The sequence below is a fragment of the Alosa alosa genome, chromosome 8 (assembly GCF_017589495.1).
Source record: "Alosa alosa isolate M-15738 ecotype Scorff River chromosome 8, AALO_Geno_1.1, whole genome shotgun sequence".
Lineage (NCBI taxonomy): Eukaryota > Metazoa > Chordata > Actinopteri > Clupeiformes > Clupeidae > Alosa > Alosa alosa.
Genome location: NC_063196.1, coordinates 33,972,228 through 33,991,716, shown reverse-complemented (window position 1 = coordinate 33,991,716; position 19,489 = coordinate 33,972,228). Strand labels below are relative to the sequence as shown.

General features: G+C 41.0%; 2 long non-coding RNA genes across 2 annotated transcripts in view; one reads left to right on the top strand and one right to left on the bottom strand.

Moving 5' to 3' along the window:
* The window catches only part of LOC125299417, a 2,390-nt gene extending 347 nt beyond the window's left edge, over positions 1-2,043 (top strand). The window contains exons 2-3 of the long non-coding RNA XR_007194355.1: positions 1,005-1,281; positions 1,726-2,043. This is a non-coding gene — a long non-coding RNA (uncharacterized LOC125299417). The remainder of the gene's footprint in view (positions 1-1,004; positions 1,282-1,725) is intronic.
* Positions 1-19,489, bottom strand: part of LOC125299418 — a 38,580-nt gene that overhangs the window by 4,826 nt on the left and 14,265 nt on the right. The gene's annotated exons all lie outside the window — the stretch shown is intronic.

Below are 19,489 nucleotides of genomic sequence, written 5' to 3'. Positions count from 1 at the left end.
GCCTATTCCAGTATTTGAATAAATACCCACACCGGTGTTACACTTGTCTCACCTATATACAATATATGTCTATGAATTACAGTAGTGATACAATGAGAAAGGAAGGAGAAAGGAAGTGTTGTTTAGCAGTGTTGGGAGTAATGCATTCAAAAAGTAATGTAATTACAGTAATGCGTTGCTTTTTGCTGTAATGCAGTAACGTAAGACATTACCAATACAATTTCAGTAATATTTTACTCGGTACAATTCTCAGTAACTGAAGTTACTTTGCTTTTTAATCCAAAGTTGAGAAATGCTCAATTGACACCAGAGAAGATTATCCAAGAATTAAAAAAAGTAATCTATGCTGGTCCTGGAATTGCCTTGTTTAGATGACTGTAGAAAGGGAATTTGAGTTATCTTTGCCATTCATGCAACAGATCTAACATGGTTAGGCTATATTTCTCATTTCAAGCAGTGAGAATAACTAAAATGTTGCTTTTACAGACAAAGATTGTAGCCATTATTCTCAAATTATTTGCATTACACCACTGTAAGTGGAAGAAAAGGCAACCAGCAATGATGAGAACCATTTAAAATCAACTTACAATTTCACTATGGCTATATTTTACTATATTAAGTTGTGAGTGACCTTTGGCCTTTGGGACCGACATTGTCCCATGAGCCATAACTGAAACCATTATATTGTTCTTTTGTTAGCCTTAAGCCTAGCTCAGTCATTATGCCATACCACATCACCTCCTGCCGTGTAATGAGCTGCATTGAACACATGAAGATCACCAAATCCATATTTTCTGTTATTTTGGTGAAAGTAATGTAAACGTAGTGTAATGCCTTACAATTAAAAGACAGTAATATTGTAATGTAACAAATTACTGACAGTAACAAGTAATAAATAATGCATTACGCTTTTAAAGTAACTTGCCCAATGCTGTTGTTTAGGGATGGTCATGTAATGTATCTTTATGTCTTTTTTTTTTCTCCCCTCTACTATGTCTTCACAGATCCTTGCTCCTGATATCCTGATGTATGGGTTGCACTTCATTATATGACTCCAACAGAACACTCACAGAAAGGAGAATGGTGTCAAACTACAAGACAGCCAGCATGTAAACAAGGCCTTGTTTGTCCTTGTTTGGCTACTCATTTGTTTACTTCCTGAAGAGGCTGAAGCATGCTGGCCTTGACACCTCAGCCCTTGCTTCCATTAACAGGTGTTTTACGGAGCGCATCCTCACATCATGATCTACTGCAGCGGTGGAGACGGAGGACAATTGGCAGGTATTTGACGTCATTTTTACATCACTTTTACTGCCATTCTGCTATGGTAGATATGGTTGCTGCTGTGCTAAATATAGGCCCATATTGTTTGACCACCTACACCATATATTTTCTGAAAGCCTATAGCCTCTAGATGTCAATTAATATCAATTAAGACATGTCCCACTTTCCTACTTACTCTGGCATATCATAAGGCATACATAGGCCCATATTGTAGAGCGAGAAACAAATTGTTCAGCTGATACATTTTGGCCTACACTATTAAGGGACGGCTGATTCAACCACCTAAACCAATCCATTAACATTAATTAGGCCGTGTTCCACCTCCTGAAATACTTTGGCGCACTATATTAAAAGGCATAGGTCTGTGTTGTATAGGTGAACTTTAGTCATCAGTATGTTTTAACATGTCTTTCTATGTACACTTTTATTTCTAATTTCCAGGTTGTCAGCTGTTGTCAGGCTCATCACCAAAGCAGAAAGACATAGTGAGACCAGGCATGCCAGGAAGGAGCAAGGCACAGGCCAGGAAGGAGCAAGGCAAAGCCCAGGAATTTTTCTGCAGCTGTTCCCGCCAGCTATAGAAGGACTGCTCCTGAGAATAGATGGGTGTCTACATTGTTTTGCAAAATGGGTCTTCTACACATGATGCTTGTCAAGCACTGCTCATTGACTGGCCAGGGGTCCTCTGTATTGTGGCCACTGGTCAAAGGCGCCACATGACTGTCTCAGAGTCCTCTACATCATTCCGGTGACGGGACTTCTGGCCTAATCTGACAGGATGGGTCTTGTGTTACTGTGACCAGACAGCTCAACAATGCATCATTCTCATCCATGCCCTCATCGCCTCAAGACTGAAGTACTACAACAGCATTCTCTATGGTCTTGAAAAATATTATTGTCTTTATTATTATTATTATTATTATTATTATTATTATTATTATAAGTACAGGTCTCTCTGCACCAACCAGCAGGTTCAGAGGAAGCTTTTTTTGTAGCTGTCATCCTGACTGGACTGTAGCTCTGTATCCCGTGACAACCCATCAACTAAGCCCCCAATACCCTATCCCACCCATAGTGTTATTTATTTACAAATGCACATACTGTAATTATAATTATACATAACCATATTCTACTGCTCTTCATATTATCCATCCTGAACATACACTTCTTACTACTCTTATAATGTTACTGTAGCTGTACATACTATACATATCTGTGTATATGGTTCATATCTGAATATCATATTTATTCTGTTTCTCATTTGTTCTGTTAATACACTGCCCATATTTATATCTAATTTATATGACTCTAAACCACCTTCTGTAAACCAACTGCATATTACTGTCTACACGACACTATATTTCTTGTCCTGCCTATGGACCATCTGTCTATACTTTGTATATCACATTGCACTTTTGCTTTGTACAGGGTTCCCACGGGTCATAGAATTTCTGGAATATCATGGAATTTTAGAAAGTATATTCCAGACATGGAAAGTCAGGGAATTTTTTTCATTTTGGGGGCAAAGTCATGGAATATCAGGCAATTTTGTTGTAGTAGTTTATGATCTACTAGCCAAAATGCATAACATATTTCCACACAGAATTGGTGTATATCTGGTTATTGTCTTTACAGCTTGCTTGAGTAGCCCAACTGTGTTAATTCAATGCCTATTTATTCATCTCCCGCTCTAAAAAAGTAAAAAACTCTATATACTCTACACTGCTATGCGAGTGCTCTGAAATCATTGGTCGGTATATTGTACTACTCATTAGTAAGTAATGGAAATTCAGGTGTTTTGTCAGGGAAAAGTCATAGAATTTTACATTTGACTTTTGAGTGGGAACCCTGTTTTTACTTTTACCGACCGCTAGACTAGCAAGGTTTTACGAATTAACGTGCACTGACATTTCGTACACATATGTACTACACTTGTTTTGAGATCAGGCTGCAAATACAGATGCATTTTCAGCTTTGAACAAAACCGTTCAGGAATTATTACAACAAAAGTGGGACGTGCGTAATGTTTCATTCATCCCTCCTGGTCAGGACAGTTGAAACAACATAAGGGGACGAATGAAACATACAGTTTAAGCCATATAAACGTCCAACAACTTCGACATTGTACTACATATCATGAATGGTACTCCCAAAAGGTTTTATTTTAGATAGATTGTTGCAGGGCTATACGTCTTTGTGCATGTCTGTTAACAACTCATTTGCCATCATCGTGAAGCGTGTATGAAACGGTTTTTGATTCTGCCATGTTTATAGCTAGAACGGTAAGCTTTCCCATTTATATCATGTTTATATTGTTGAAAATGTCGTTTCACTAGGTTTTTACGTGGGTTAGACGACTGCACATCCAAATAAGTAAGGGATAATGGACGACACGGTGGTCTGTTCACAGAAGTTAATGCACGGTCGAGGTTGTAAAACGCGAAGCGGAGGGCCGTTTAAACCTCGTAGTGCATTAACTTCTGTGAACAGACCACCGTCGAGTCCATTATCCCGCTTATTCCACTGTTGCCACTTGCGTTGTGTTCATTTCCTGTTACAATTTAAACGTTTTAATCGCTAAAACTGTCTTGTTTGTAGAACTAATTTCTTCCGACACATATCAACTAATTTCTCAACTCACAGGACAAACTGCCGTTAATAGGTTACGGGGACGCTGGCGAGACTGACGCCGCTCCGTCTGGCATGTTTATAGTGGATGGAATCCACTATCTTGAAATCTCCTGGCTTCTTCTTCTTATTACAGTGCATGAAAATGCACTGTACTGTTCTTCCTAGGCAACTTCTTCTTATTATTATTATTCCGCTTACCACTTTTTCCGTACGCTATTTCTCTTGAACAGTTTAACTTAGAAACTTCATTCAAACTTTGTTACGTAGGTCTTCAAACAGATTGGGTTGGTATGACTTTTCAACTTTGAAACTTTTATACTTTTTAAACTATTAAAGAAAAACGTTTTAAAAATCCCCATAGACTTAATATTGCCGATTGTGACATCATAATACGGCCGTTAAGCAATTAGAATCCTATGGCAGGTGTTCAGGCCACCTGCAGCCTCAGGCTTTAAGCATACAATCTGGGTCAATTAAGACTACACATCCTATTCAACTGTTTCCTCTGCCCAAAACTGTTTCAAAATAAAAGTCCTCACTACAATAATCCACTGTTAAACAATGTAACCTATTAAACTACTGAACTTTTTACATTCAACTTTTAAACGGTCTACTTTTAAACTATCATTAAACTATCTATCTATTAAACTAGCTGTCTATCAACAACTTTTAAACTATCTACATTCAACTTTTAAACTTTTAAACTATATACATTCACTAGCTGTCTATCAACAACTTTTAACTTGTCATCAACTATGTCAACACTTTTCATCAACTATGACTCCTACCCACTGTAGCTAGTTAGCATGGTTAACAAAGTTAACATGTTAGCATTGCTAACATTGTTAACATGTTTAACAAAACTGCTAAAAATGATTAGCTAGGTTAGCTAAGTCACATGGTTAGCATAGTTAGCATGCTAGTTAGCATTTTTAGCAAAACTGCTAAAAATGATTAGATAGGTTAGCTAAAGTAACATGGTTAGCATAGTTAGCATGCTAGTTAGCATTTTTAACAAAACTGCTAAAAATGATTAGCTCGGTTAGCTAAGTAACATGGTTAGCATAGTTAGCATGCTAGTTAGCATAGTTAACATAACTGCTAAAAATGATTAGCTAAGTTAGCTAAGTAACATCATTTTTAGCATGCTAATTAGCATAGTTAGCATAACTACTAAAATGATAAGCTTGGTTAGCTAAGTCACATGGTTAACATAGTTAGCATTTGCTAGCATAGTTAGCATGTTTAGTAAAACTGCTAGAAAATGTTAGTTAAGTTAGCTAAGTAGCATGGTTAGCATGTTAGCATTGCTAGCACTGCTATAAAACATTAGCTAAGTAGCATGGTTAGCAGAATTAAAAATCTTAGCATAACTGCTAGCAAACATTAGAGCCATTCCAACTTTCAGTTATCGTCAAATATCTACCTATACACAGCCATTAAACTATTTGAATATCAACATTCATTCAACTTCCAGTCTGTCAACAACTTTTAAACTATTTACCTTCAACTTTTAAACGGTCTAATTTTAAACTATCATTAAACTATCTATTAAACTAGCTGTCTATCAACAACTTTTAAACTATCTACTGTCTATCAACAACTTTTAAACTATCTACATTCAGCTTTTAAACAGTCTACTTTTAAACTATCAACTTATATTAAGCTATGCAACCACCATGTCTATCCTAGCATCACCATAGTAACCATCTCTGTATTATCTGTTTTAACTATACATGATATTTTACATCACAACTTTAGCATTTTCATGCACTGGTAATTCCTTGGAATTGCATTTCTAGTTATTATTATAACCTTTTTTTCTATTTACCTTTTCAAGAATTAATGCGACTCTGGAGTTGGACAACAGAGTAACTTTTTCAGATTTTCTTAAAAGTTTATACTTTTTGAGATATAGGGGATTAAAAATGGTAAAAAGCTAATTTTTCCCCCATAGACTTGAATGGCTGTGATGTCATAATGGCCTAAAGTCAGCTGCGCTCGTTAAGCTCCCAGAGTAGTTCCCGGGCTAATTAGAACACTGGCACAGGTGTCACCTGTGAATTCAACTGTCTCAGCTTCTAATGCATACAATCTGATGCTCCCTAAAACTACACATCCTGTTTAAGTGTTTCCTGTGTGTCAAAATAAAAGTCACAGTCATATCTCATGCTTTGCGCATTATATCTCCAGAACGGTTTAACGCATGTGCTTCAAATTTGGTACAAGTGTTTGTATGACTCAAAGATGAAGTGAGTTGATGTTGGAGGTCAAAGGTCAATGGTCAAGTCAATGAACACTCTGAGTGCGATATCTCAAGAATGCCTTGACATACATGCCTGAAATTTGGTATGAGTATTTGTATGAATTCAAAGATGAAGTGAATTGATGTTGGAGGTCAAAGGTCAAGGTGAAAAACACCTTGAGTGTTATATCTCAAGAACGCCTTGACACACAAGGTCTTTTGGCACGAGGGTTTGTATGAACTCAAAGATTAAGTGATTTAATGTTTTTTTTCCAGGAATTTCCCCACCAACTTTAGCAGCTTTCCATCCACTATTGTAATTCCTCTGGCATTACATTCTAGTTTTGTTTGGCATTTAATTTTTTTTTTATGATTTAATGTACATTTTCTTCCAATCAATACATAGTATCTTATAGTCTATATATTTTGCTAGTTTTTCCGCTATTTTTCTCAAGACAAACACCATCTCTAAAGAGAAAGTTGGATACTGCGCCTGGCTGGCCTTACCTATGCTGCTTCTGCAGCCTGTCGAGTTGGATGCGCATTTTCAGTGGGCCTATTACTTCACCGCTATCATCTGTCTGGCTCTCTGTGTGGTGCTACGTGCTGTGTCGGGCTGCTTGCATCTCTCCTGTCTGAACCTGCTGGTATCTAGTCGGTTGACTGTCCAGCTGCTGGGGATATAGTCGGTTGACTGACCAGCTAACGTGGGAGCTTGCTATCCACCTCATTTCTCTTGGACTGATGCTTGGGATTGAGTGAGAGGTGTGTGCTGACTATGGGAGGGTTTCAATACACAGCCCTTGAGCTTCGACAGTTCTCTTCCACCAATGTCAAGCCCAACATCGACGTACTCCATGTCTGTCGGGTAGTGGGGATAGTCCAGCGGAAACGCTATGTGCCCCGTGGCTCACGTCGCTCCTTCATCATCCAGCGAGTGACTGAGGATAGCATTCCGACGCTGAAACAACCAACATCTCCTCGGAAATGCCTGCCTGCAAAACACAATATCCCAGAGTGGTTCGCTCCTGCCTCTACATCTAGCAGGAGAGCGACAGGCCAGCATCTGATCAGCATACAGACTGTGTCCACTACATGGAGGTATTATATATAACTGGAGAGAGTGACTAAGTGACTAAGGCTAGGCTAGTAAATCCGGCCAATTCATAGTCGTCACGCCATATTGAACACTGGGGCTCGGATCCAATGTCAAAATTGTCTGTAGTACGCTACATGAACTGGACCATAAATATGCCACCAAAAAAATAAATACCTAAACAGCCTAATAATAACTCCACGTGGGTATCGAACCTGCTTCCTAAATGAAACCTCTTAAATGATAACCATTCATCTACGTACTTGAGCCACGAACCAACTGATAAGTCATAGTGCAATTTACTTGACTTACAATTAGAAGAAGTCAGGTAATGATTGTAGCAAGTTAACACGGCTGATGGTGTCTTGGCAGTTGCCCAAGCCAGTAGGTCAAAGTACCATGGTTAAGTTTTCAAACATTTCACTTACTGCTGGTCATGCTCTCTGTGGCCACCTAGTATCTGCAGCCTAAATTGAGGAAGCATTGCTGGTCTAAAAATAAATACATAATAATAAAAAAAAAAAAAAAAACGTGTGATGGAGAGGACTGAACCCATGTCGACTGCGTGAGAAAGCAATGTATAGGCATTAACCTGTTGCGCCACAGGAGAAGCACCCAACGCGAGAATTAGGAAATAAAGTATAAAAAAAAACATCAAACCCATGTTTACATGTCAGTAACATTAACGTTAATAGCCTATAAGCCTAAGAGTTTTGACTCTCCCTGTGCGCAAATTTTGAGTAAAATATGGACACGTTATAGACTTCTCCTGCCAATTGCAGTGTGCATTTCAATGCCTGTGTTTTATTAACTGAATTCTTAAAAGAATAGGTTGGACAAAAGGATACACAATTAGGCAACACATTTTTATTTGATTTATTTGCTGACGTTCATGTGGCTCTACAGACACTTCAGGTAGGGGCGGCCACAGCCTAACCTCAGTGAAACGTTTGTAAAACTTAACCATGATACTTTGAAGGCCTTCTAAATGGCTTGGGCAACGGTAGCATGATAACATGGTAGCCAGATAACATGAACAGCTATGTTAACTTGTTACAATTATAATAACGTTAGCTGACTTCTTTTAATCATACAACTGAAGTCAATTTCTGTGAGTGCCGTCAGCTGGTTCGTGGCGCAAGTGGATAGACGTCTGATTACCAAGCAAAGTCAATTAATTATGTGTGGTTCAATGCCCATGTGGAGTTAAGTTATGCTATTTAGGTGTTTGTTTTTTGGGTTGCATGTTCATGGTCCAGTGCATGTAGTACTACATACAATTTTGACTTTTAAACATGTCATGCATATTTGTGTGCGTCTCTAGTAGGCCTATATCAGAAAGTGACAAATCTGCAAGTGGCCACATCTGGCAAAGACTCGTCTTCAATCATGAAACGTCATCAACGCAGCCAGTTAACATGGGAGCCAGTTGCCATGTAACACCGGCTCTCCCCTACTTACTCACCATAAGTTCTTGATGAAATTAGTAGGTGTTTAATGTCTTGGGGTCAAAGGTCAAGGTCACGTGAGGTCATACTTGACAAGCAATGTTTGTGTTATACCTCTCAAGCAGATTGAAGAATCCTCATTAAACCCAACACAGTTAATTAAGCCTAAATTAACTGATAAGGCATTAAAGATCATGGGATCACAGGTAGAGGTTAAAGGTCATGAGGCTATAGGTGGCTGAGGCATAGAATCGGCTATCTGAATTTACATTAAAAAAGATTAAGACATTTATTAAAGCAAAACGAACTTTATTTTCTGTATAAAAACAGTTGTTTCAAAATCCACATCTTATTTTAGTATTGTAGTAGTAGCCTCTCTGAAACCAGGGGAAATCAAAATAATTTGCTGTTTTAAAAATGCAAACATCTGTGTGAATACCTGTTTTAAAATAACTGTTTCAGTTCATAAATGATATTGGAGTAAAAAACAAAGTACTATTACATAACATTCAGTACATCAATAACAACATTGTAAATCATTTAGACAATGTCTGGACTGCCTCTGGACTCATTGTTTACGTTACCCCCCCTGCTGGCCTGTTCGTGCTTTACTCTGTGTTTGTTTTGAGTGTGCCATGTGCTCTTGCCTTGACAGCTCTCCCCGCCCCATTCTTGCCACCTGTTCTGTTTGATTCAATTATTGGTTACCCTGCTGCTCATTGTATTCCTCTGATTACCTGCCCTACTTATACCTTACTCATTTTGTGTTTCTTCATCTGGTTGTCCTGAGCCTGCACTTTGACTCTGTAGGTTTGATTCTGAGATTCTTGTTTTCTGGACCTTTATCTGAACTCTGCTACTGAAAACCTTTGAGGTTGGTTTTTCTAGTATATGGACATTTACTGAGCCCTGATTTTGATTGCTCGTGATTATTTAATTTTTTCAGTTTTTGAACTTTCTCCTTGGATCTCAGTTTTTGATGTTTACTTTTTTTTGGATTACTCAACTGGACTGAACTCTGATTTTTGACACTCTCTTTTGGATGTTCGTAATACTACCCTATTTTGGGATTGACTTGAACTCGTGTGCTTGTGCTGGTTGCCATTCTAATAAATCTCTGGAACTTCACTTTTCTGCATTTGGGTCCTCCTTGTCCCGAGCCTGACAGACAAGCTGAATAGCAGAAGTTTTAGATTAAATCCAAACCATTTCTGTCAAACATCTGAAACATTGTCATCTTGAGCTATTTCCTTCAACTTAAATTATAATGCCAGACAAGCTATGTAAATGTCTATGTTGATAGAATAGTGTTAGAAATAAAAACTACCCTTGCATCGCATTGCAATAGTCATACTTTATTCCCTGAAGTTGGTAGTAGGCATATAAGCAACGGCAGCAGCGGACTGATAATACCTAGGATTCTACTAGGTATTATGGTGGGTTTTCAGGATGTGAAGGGATGTAATCATGGGTTTCCTAAGGGTTCATACTATTGCATGGGTTTTCATGTTTTAGAAGAATGTAGTCATTAGTGTCGTAAGTCTTAATGCCACTGCATTTGCCGTGAGCAGTGTGCGGTCACTATCTTGTGTAGGCCAGACCAACTGTCAAAGAGTGGGGTGAGTGGAAAAGTACTGGAGGTACTAGGATGAGAGGATCTCCTCCTTATATGGTTAAGGGAGAGGGGGTGTTATCAAGCTGGTGAGGACTGGACAGGACAGGGATGAGGAGGCCACTGTGCCTTATGAGTTGGGGCCTGTCCAGCTAGGAAGAGAATAAGATAAGGCCTTATTTCACCAAACTGGAAGGAACCAGAAAAACTTAGGGTTACACTATTTTACATATGTTACCTATGCATTACATAGGTTTGCATATAGTTTTATGCATGATGGGAAGATGGTTTCCACCAATGTAAGTGACCCTGCTTGGTACTGGCGGCTCTTTCTGTGGAGGACATTGAAGATATCTACCTATTCGGATACTAAGTTGGATAACATCATGGAGAAACTCACTGCTTTACAAAGGCAATTGGACCAGTATGGACTAAGAGGGTAGATGTGCAAATTGGAATGCGGCTACCCGCCCCAAGACCAAACAACTACAATCTTATCTGCTTTTGGCACCCCTTAACCAGCACTGGCCTCGGCCAAGGCCGCTGCTGGAAAACAACTCCCCCGGAAGAGCACTGCAGCGAGGCGGCTCTTGCATCCCTTTCCCCACCCCCCACAGACACCTGCTGATTGTGGACTCTGACTGGGACATGACCAAGGCTGTCTCCATAGCAACTTGCTGTGTTATCGCTTTGACAATCCTGCGGACTGAGGCACTAAGACTTTGGGCACCAGGCGGAGCGCTTCACCAGGCCTACACATACATCTAACATATATACAGACATGCATTCACCCCCATTACCCCCATCCCACGCCTTAGCGCCACCCCCCCAGTCTGTCAAAGCGGGTCTGTGACCAGCGCCCGAAATGGCTGCAGGACCGGATGGCTGCCTGCCTGCACTGGTATCCCCTCCACCCCCCCCACTCCCTCCCCCTTGTTGCAAGCCGTGTGTCTCTCATGTTGTGTAAAGTGAATGTGCTAATGTTGCTGAGGTGTTTTTTTTCCTGTTCCCACACTGTACTCCCCATAGTCTGGGGGCTCCCCACTGTACTCCCCACAGGAGCATAGTCTGGGGGTTCCCCACTGTACTCCCCATAGTCTGGGGGCTCCCCACTGTACTCCCCACAGGAGCATAGTCTGGGGGCTCCCCACTGTACTCCCCATAGTCTGGGGGTTCCCCACTGTACTCCCCATAGTCTGGGGGCTCCCCACTGTACTCCCCACAGGAGCATAGTCTGGGGGCTCCCCACTGTACTCCCCATAGTCTGGGGGTTCCCCACTGTACTCCCCACAGGAGCATAGTCTGGGGGCTCCCCACTGTACTCCCCATAGTCTGGGGGTTCCCCACTGTACTCCCCATAGTCTGGGGGTTCCCCACTGTACTCCCCATAGTCTGGGGGCTCCCCACTGTACTCCCCACAGGAGCATAGTCTGGGGGTTCCCCACAGGAGCATAGTCTGGGGGTTCCCCACAGGAGCATAGTCTGGGGGTTGCCCACTGTACTCCCCACAGGAGCATAGTCTGGGGGCTTTTTCTCCTCCCCTCTCCTCATGTTGTGCTGTGTTCTTCCTCAACGCCCTGCCTTCCTGTCCTGTCTACCCCCCTTGTCATATTATATGTATGTTTGTGTAATGTATGGACAGGTTGATGGTTCATTTCGCTGGTTACTTTGTGACTATGTGACAATAAAGGCCTACTACTACTACTACTGATTGGTGAAGGGTGTTGATGGAGATGGCGTGAGAGGGTGGCACTTCTCAAGAGCTGAGGAGTATAAAATACAGTGTATAGCCATCCGTAGGGGAGATCTTGTCGGGGGCCCCAGCTGATGACATCTCCTCCCTATTGCTTTGATGGTTGGGCTGTACTATCATTGGAATACGGTGATTAAAGATCAACAGTCTTCGGAAAATCTTCTATCTACATTGTCTCCTTCGGACGCCTTGTTCCAGAGTGCTAAATTACTAAATAGTCAAGTGGTAATTGTTAATTGGACAATTGGATTTGGAAGTGGATATTTTCTAGCCTGGAAAATCCAGACCCTGGTAATCCCGGCCACAAACAATGTAATGGCCCAACTCGAGGGGCGGCACCAAGCATGCATTTAAAAATCTCACTGCATGCAATTGGATAACACTAGACTGATGTTTACTCTGAATGATTCCGGACTTCGACACAATTGGATAACACTATGACCAATGTTTACTGACCTCCAACGTTGCAGCGCTGTCGTCATCAGTTTAGCTCGCCTCTGGCCCGCATATATCAGATACGCCGATTTGATCACTGCTAAGAAACTAGTCCCTCAAAATGTTGAAATGAAATTGAAATGCATGGATAGAATAATGTTAGAAATATAAAACTATCAACACACAGACATTTACATCGACAGTCGGCCGATGTAAATGTCTGTGTGTAATAAAAAAAATGATTTGTCTGCCGTTATAATGTATTTGCCTGGGTGTACTGTGGAGTGGGTAAGACTGTTTTTAGTGGCATGCTAACATACTGATTACTTGCGCTAGCTTAGCACCTGCAAACTCTGCAACTAGAAGGACTGGATGAAACGTGTTGAAAACGGTCTCCACTGATAAATTCACACATGCTAACTTGGAAATGAGGTCCTTTGTCCAATATCCTGAACCACCCTTTAAAAATGTGTTATTGCCTATAGCAATGCTATAGTAAATCAGCTTTTGCAAGCCAGTGCTACAAGATGACGGCTCACCTCCACATTGGCAGATAACGCAAAGATCTGTGCATATGCCAAGTTCCTCTTCAAGTGCTGTCTCATCATCCATTGCAGTGAAATGGAAAATAATGAATCAAGACAGTACTGAGCACAACTAAATACTGATATTCATCCCAGGGGAAAATTTTGCTTCTTACATCTTTCAGAAACAAAATTTAGAAAATGAACTGCTATCTTAATACTTTGTGTCCCTTAATGTGCTTTGTAAGAAATAATAAGGTGGCTTGTAACTCATAAAATGAAATCCCATTTTTTAAGATATTGACAAATTCGTATTTAATTATATTATTGATATCTACCGTCAAAATCTTCCAAAATATTTAGATATTATTTTTTGCCCACCCGTAACTTCAACTGAACAGATAACAACGGACATGCCACATTACTAACATCAAAACCTTTAGGACAATGCTAGTCTTCAGGGTTGCAGAAATTGCCAGGAGAAAGTGGACAACACCTTGTCCATGAAGGAAAAAATAGCAAGGGCCACAGTTAACAGTCATACTAACTTATGGAAAGTCACAACAGCACAGAAAGCTATAATTTACAGCTGGAAGTAGCACGGCTTGTACTGTGGAAAGGACTGCATGGGCAATATTGAAAGAGATATTAGTAGTAATTATCCTGAACTATCTGTCAAAATAAGCCCCGCCCCTGAAACGTCATAAATCACGTCATAACCACGCCTCCTTTTTATGCAAATTAGCCATGTGGTTGTCACCACGTGTTGTTTGTTATTGTTATTGTTTTGTGAGTCATGTGACAGTCATGTGACTGGTGTCAAACCCCTGGGCAGCCATATTGGATGTAAAGTCATGTGACAGTCATGTGTCTGGTGTCAAAACAATGCCACGCCCCCTTGGCATCCATATTGGATGTAGTGTCATGTGACAGTCATGTGACTGGTGTCAAACCCTGAAAACCATATTGGCCCCAAACCCCATGTGTGTGTTTTGGATAATGGGGAATCAGATAAACTTTGTAAGAGTTGTATATGTTTAGTGGTAAATGGGGCTAAATACAAAGTGTGCTGCTAGGATGGCCCAGTGGTTAAAGGCGTTGGACTTAAGAACCAATGGATGTTTGTATCCTCGTGGGTTCGACCCCCACTCCTAGCAACTATATTAATGGCTGAGAGTAGAATGAAGTTTACTTTTATTTTTTGATAAGTCCTAGAGATGTTGAGACATATGGACTAAAAAATATATTTTTTTTTTAAATACAAAGTTTAAATTGGTTACCATATTGCTAGGCTTTGGTTAAAAGGTGTCAATAAATCCCATTTATTGTAATTTTTATAACTAGAATCGTGGGGTCGTGTGTGTGTGTGTGTGTGTGACCAAATGGGTCTATGTCTGGAGGAGGGGATGGGTCTATGCCCGGAGGAGGTGTTGGGCCCGGGCATGTCTCTGAGTTTATTGTTTGAAGGCCCCTTCATGTGTCTTATCAAACAGTTGGCTCGGCTCAGGCGTGCTGTTTAACTGACTACAATCACAATGGTTAATTATGTATGTATGTATTGGGGGTCTATGATCCCCACACTTTAATAGAGAGGTGTTGGGTCGGACATGTCTCTGAGTTTATTGTTTGAAGACCCTTTCATGTATGCACCATATAGAGAGCTAGACGCTGTCGTCCTGTTTAACTGATTACATACACAAATGTATCTGTGAGAACTGTATATGGCTAGTGACAGCTGTATGCATGCACGTAGAGTCATTATAATGATGTGTTTTGGTTGTGCTAGGTAGCCATGTGTCTGCCCTGATGTTGCTAACTACTATTCATAGGGGGATGTAAGCAGTTAGTGTATGGGGCTTAGGATCAAACAATTAAGCGGGGTGATGGTGGGAACCGGGAGACTTGCTGTCTGATGTTGCTAACTACTATTCATAGGGGGGTGTAAGCAGTTAGTGTATGGGGCTTAGGATCAAACAATTAAACGGTGCTGCTGATTAGAACCGGAGACATGGTGTCTGATATTGACAGCTACTATGCATATCAGGATGTAAGTAGTTAGTGTATTGGACAGAGGATCAAACAGTTAAAAACGTATTGGCAGGGGGTGGCGACTGTCTGGATCAGCATTTGTAATAAGGCCTATGGCATACAGTAGGCGGTGTGATGAGGGTCGTGGTCAATGTTCCGTTGACTAATTGAAGGCCAGGGGGGCCAAACCTACAAACTAATGTAATGACGTATTACCGGCCTACATTTTGAATGGTCAGCCCCTAAGGTTTAAAAATCCCTGTTAGAACATTCTGCCAGGTATTCATCAGTCTTCATCATTGACTTGTCTGTAGTCAGAAGATAGCTGTGCAGCATGGCCCTCAGTACATGTGAGTATGTATTTGCATTAAGATCTATTTACCCTTACTGTCAATGGTTGTCTATAACATACATGAAATACTTTAATTGCCATTAACACATTTTTTTTTTTTTTTTTTTTTTTTTAACAGTTTGTCAATCCTTGGTGGTTCATTGAATACAACTGGTGATCCCATAGCATCTAATGTTAGACCCGGATATCTAAGCCTACTTTGTAAGTCCCCCCAAGCTAAATATTACCTTGTGTGGAGATTTGTATTTGTTTATTCCTGTTTCCTATTCTTTTTATTAGTAGGCTATTTGTTAATAGTGTATTCTGATTGTTTCTACATTTTCAGTGCATGGTGATATACTTGACAAGGCAGAGGGTGATTGTGCTTCTGAAGGTATGGTTTCCCTGGAGTTTACTGCTTGATATCGTGTCTTAATCTAAAAGTGTTTCTTTTTATATTTACACATTCAATATCCATCCTATTTCATAGCCACGAGACCTGTTCTATCTGATGATAATCAGGTCATCAGAACTCCGACACAACAGAGTCCATTCTGCCTGGCGAACGCATTGGATATACCGATCGAGGTGTCTGAAGTGGAGGATACATCGAGTAGGCCTGCCCCCCCCGGGTCCACAGCCGCTACGGGGAATCATCCGGCGTCATTATCTGTCACAAAGCAACTGAAGCGTCGTCATTGTGATATTGAAGATGATCTAACCAAAACTGTAGGGGTCTGCTAAAGCGGTTATATGTGGGTGTTCAAAACGATTGGTAAGTTAAAATTCACCAATATCTGTTTATGATCAAATAAAACATGTGCTAGGCTCCCATAGTAGGCTAATGTGTTAGCTATCATTTACAGATCTGACTACAGCGGATGGCTATAGGCCTTGGAGCGCATCTATCAACAACGGGGTTGCTTATTCAAAGGACTATCGACCTATTGTCAAGACTCAATCAGAGGATATCAACCCAGCAGTTTATGGACTGATACACAACTTGAAACATGGGATATTAATGGAGCAGTTTTGATGACATATCTGACTGGGATATACTAAGCTGTGGAAATAGCGAATCCTGTGAAGTTCATAAAGGTCAGTTTTAGCGGTTGTTGATGACTTGGGGTCGGCTGGGCCCTCTGTAAGTAATGCTGTGTGTGATGTAAACTCAGTCACTATATGCAGAATCAGCCTTGGATACTGTTGTGTTGATGCTAAATGATGCTAAGCCAAAATGTGGTGAGCGTTTAAATACACACATGACTCGTAGTGCTACGGTGTAGTAGATCCATGCGGCAATGCATTAGATCTGGTTGTTGGTGCTATGAAAATTCTGCATGAGTTCTGCAGAGATAATCAAATTAAGCTACCAAGAATCATCGAAAGAATTTCGCAGTTGTTATGGATGGTATACAGAGCAGGGATGATACTTTTATGTTGATCTAGACTTTGTTAAAAACCCTATTATGATAGATTGTCTAAGGGCTTTTTGTTTTGATTTGTAGCCTTTAGGTTTCTTTTTTTTATTGCTGTTTTTTTTTTTTAATTATTTTTATACTAGTTATGATTGTACCGTGTGGTAGGCTATATATCGTAATTTAGTTTTAAAAGTCTTGAATAATTTGCTGAGTAATCACAGAGTAGCAATGCCTCCGTCACATAAACGCGCTAGAAATGATGAATCAAACAGCGGGGGTGACGACAACGAGCCGTCTGATAAACGTACAAGAGATGGCTACCCTGGCAGTGTTAACACTCTGCAAACAATGGTTGCTCAGCTTGAAAGCCATGCTGCTAGATTCGTACAAAACATTGACCGGGACAATCCTATTATCAAGCGCATGAAGCAGAATTTGGATACATATCACAGGAGATGCATAGATTCAAACACCACACAGCCATCCATTAGTCAGAGACCAATACATGACCCTATTAACATGCCCCATCCTTACTTTCAGACAAATAATGTTACACATGGGCCACTCCCAATAGATACACCAGTTGATGGGCCCTCAGTATGCATGGATGTGTTAGCTGGAGGTTCTGGGGTGCAAAAAGGCACTGGTGGTGATATGCATGACAAGGTTCCCACAGTAAGCATGGATGTACAACCTGGCGGGTCTGGGTTGCAAACAGGTACTGGCGGTGATGTACATGATAGGTCTCCTACATCTATTTTACAAGATGAGCCCTCGGTGAGTGTGGATGTGACCCCTGGCGTTCTGGTGAACAGCCCTGTGGCGGTGGCAATGTTGGACATGACCGCGACCCCTGATTACAATTTGGACCGTGATGCCATAGAGCGGCTTAGCGAATGAGGGTGGTGTTGTTGGTGATTACAGAGTTATAGCCAGGCCCGTTTCAACAGTATGGAACTAAGTAGGCGCTAAATTTTAGGGGCATCGCGTGATACTGACATGGCTTCATACATAGAACACTGTTACGCTATCTTGAACGATATTGTGGATTTCTCAAGGAGATTAGGTGGGAAAATGCAGTTATCAACATTGTGTTAAGGGGTGAAAGTCTTACTACCGATGTACAGGCTAAATTGACAAATGAAAATGGTTATGCTTTGGACCCGGTTGATTGAAGCTATTGAGAGGGTGTTACAGAGTATCTGATGCTCTTGGCCGATCAGAGTCTGGATCTCCTGCGTCTCTATAGTGCGCCAGTGGAAGCGGTGGTGGTTATAGGAAGCTGAAGGATTTGGCTCATGATGAGGTCATCAGGAAGAAAAAAAAATATGTTTGTTCCAGCCTGCTAATGACTCAAACAATGCCTGTTTAGCTATTTGTCTGGCTCAATTTTTTGAACCCTGATGCCACAGCCGATAGATTATTGGAGCTGGGGGGCTGACATGCATGAGCATCGCGGGGTTCCGCCCTCAGCAGCAAATAGGTTTTGCTGATGTGGCGTGTTTGGACATGTATGATGTTAAAATTGTGGTCTTTTACGAACCCCCTTGAGTTGCTGGCGTATCAGACTAGGGTGGCACCCGACCCTAAAGAAAACTGTTTATCTGTACCTCCATGACAATCATTACCACGGATTTTGCTAATACATTCCTGGGGAAGGACACTTTTGTGGTTTTGCTACCGTGGCTACAGTAGTAAAAGCGTGATCACGCGCGTGTAAATACAATTGTGATGTAATGCAGCGATGTGAATTGCCACAAAAATAAAGGACCATCAGTATACTGCATTGATTGTATGCGATACTGCAAATCAACTTACTGCCATTCCAGACACAAACAACCTGAACCCACTGGGGTTATAGGCAGAATGGTGGTCCCATGCGATGTCACTAAGTACTGCAAAAAGTGTAACAGGCGATATCATGTTAGCATGAATAAGAAAAACCCCACAGATGCTCATCCATGCGTTGTCCTCACTGTAAAGCCAATTTGGTGCCTGGTGATAACCATAGCTGTTTCATTCAACCCTTCAAGCGGAAGAGACAGAGCCCAAGTATATCTTTTTTGATTTAGAAACCGATTTGAAAATGGTAAACACCAGGCTAATTTTGCTGCTGCCATGACTTTCAAAGGGATCTTTTGAGGCCGAGGGTAGTAGTTGCGTGTTTATGATGTTGAGACACTTCAGGCGGTCTACATATAAGGGGCTACACATGGATGGCCCCAATGCATCAGGGTTTGATAATATAATTTTACTGGAGCATTTCACCAAGCTAGGGGTTCGCCCAAAATAATCATGACTGGATGCAGATTAATTTTCATGTTTGATGAGATCTTTAAACAGCGGTTCATTGACAGCTATTAGTTCATCCCATGCGTTTTGGCTAAGACAACTGCGGCCTTAAATCTGAACACCCGGTGAAAAGGGTACTTCCACACAAATTTAACACAGCAAACAACTACTATAGGGGCCCCTATCCAGATGCGTGAAGGTACTATGGGTCTGACACCATGTCGATAAAGACAGAGCCGACTTTGACACATGGTATGGCCGAAGCATCAAAGGCATGTTTGATTTTCAGGAAAGAGCTAACGATCTTACGGGGGTCCATGATGTTGTGCTACTGAGGGGCCCAGCCCGTGCATGAAATACGCTTGAGGCGTTCATGGGATGTACTGGTG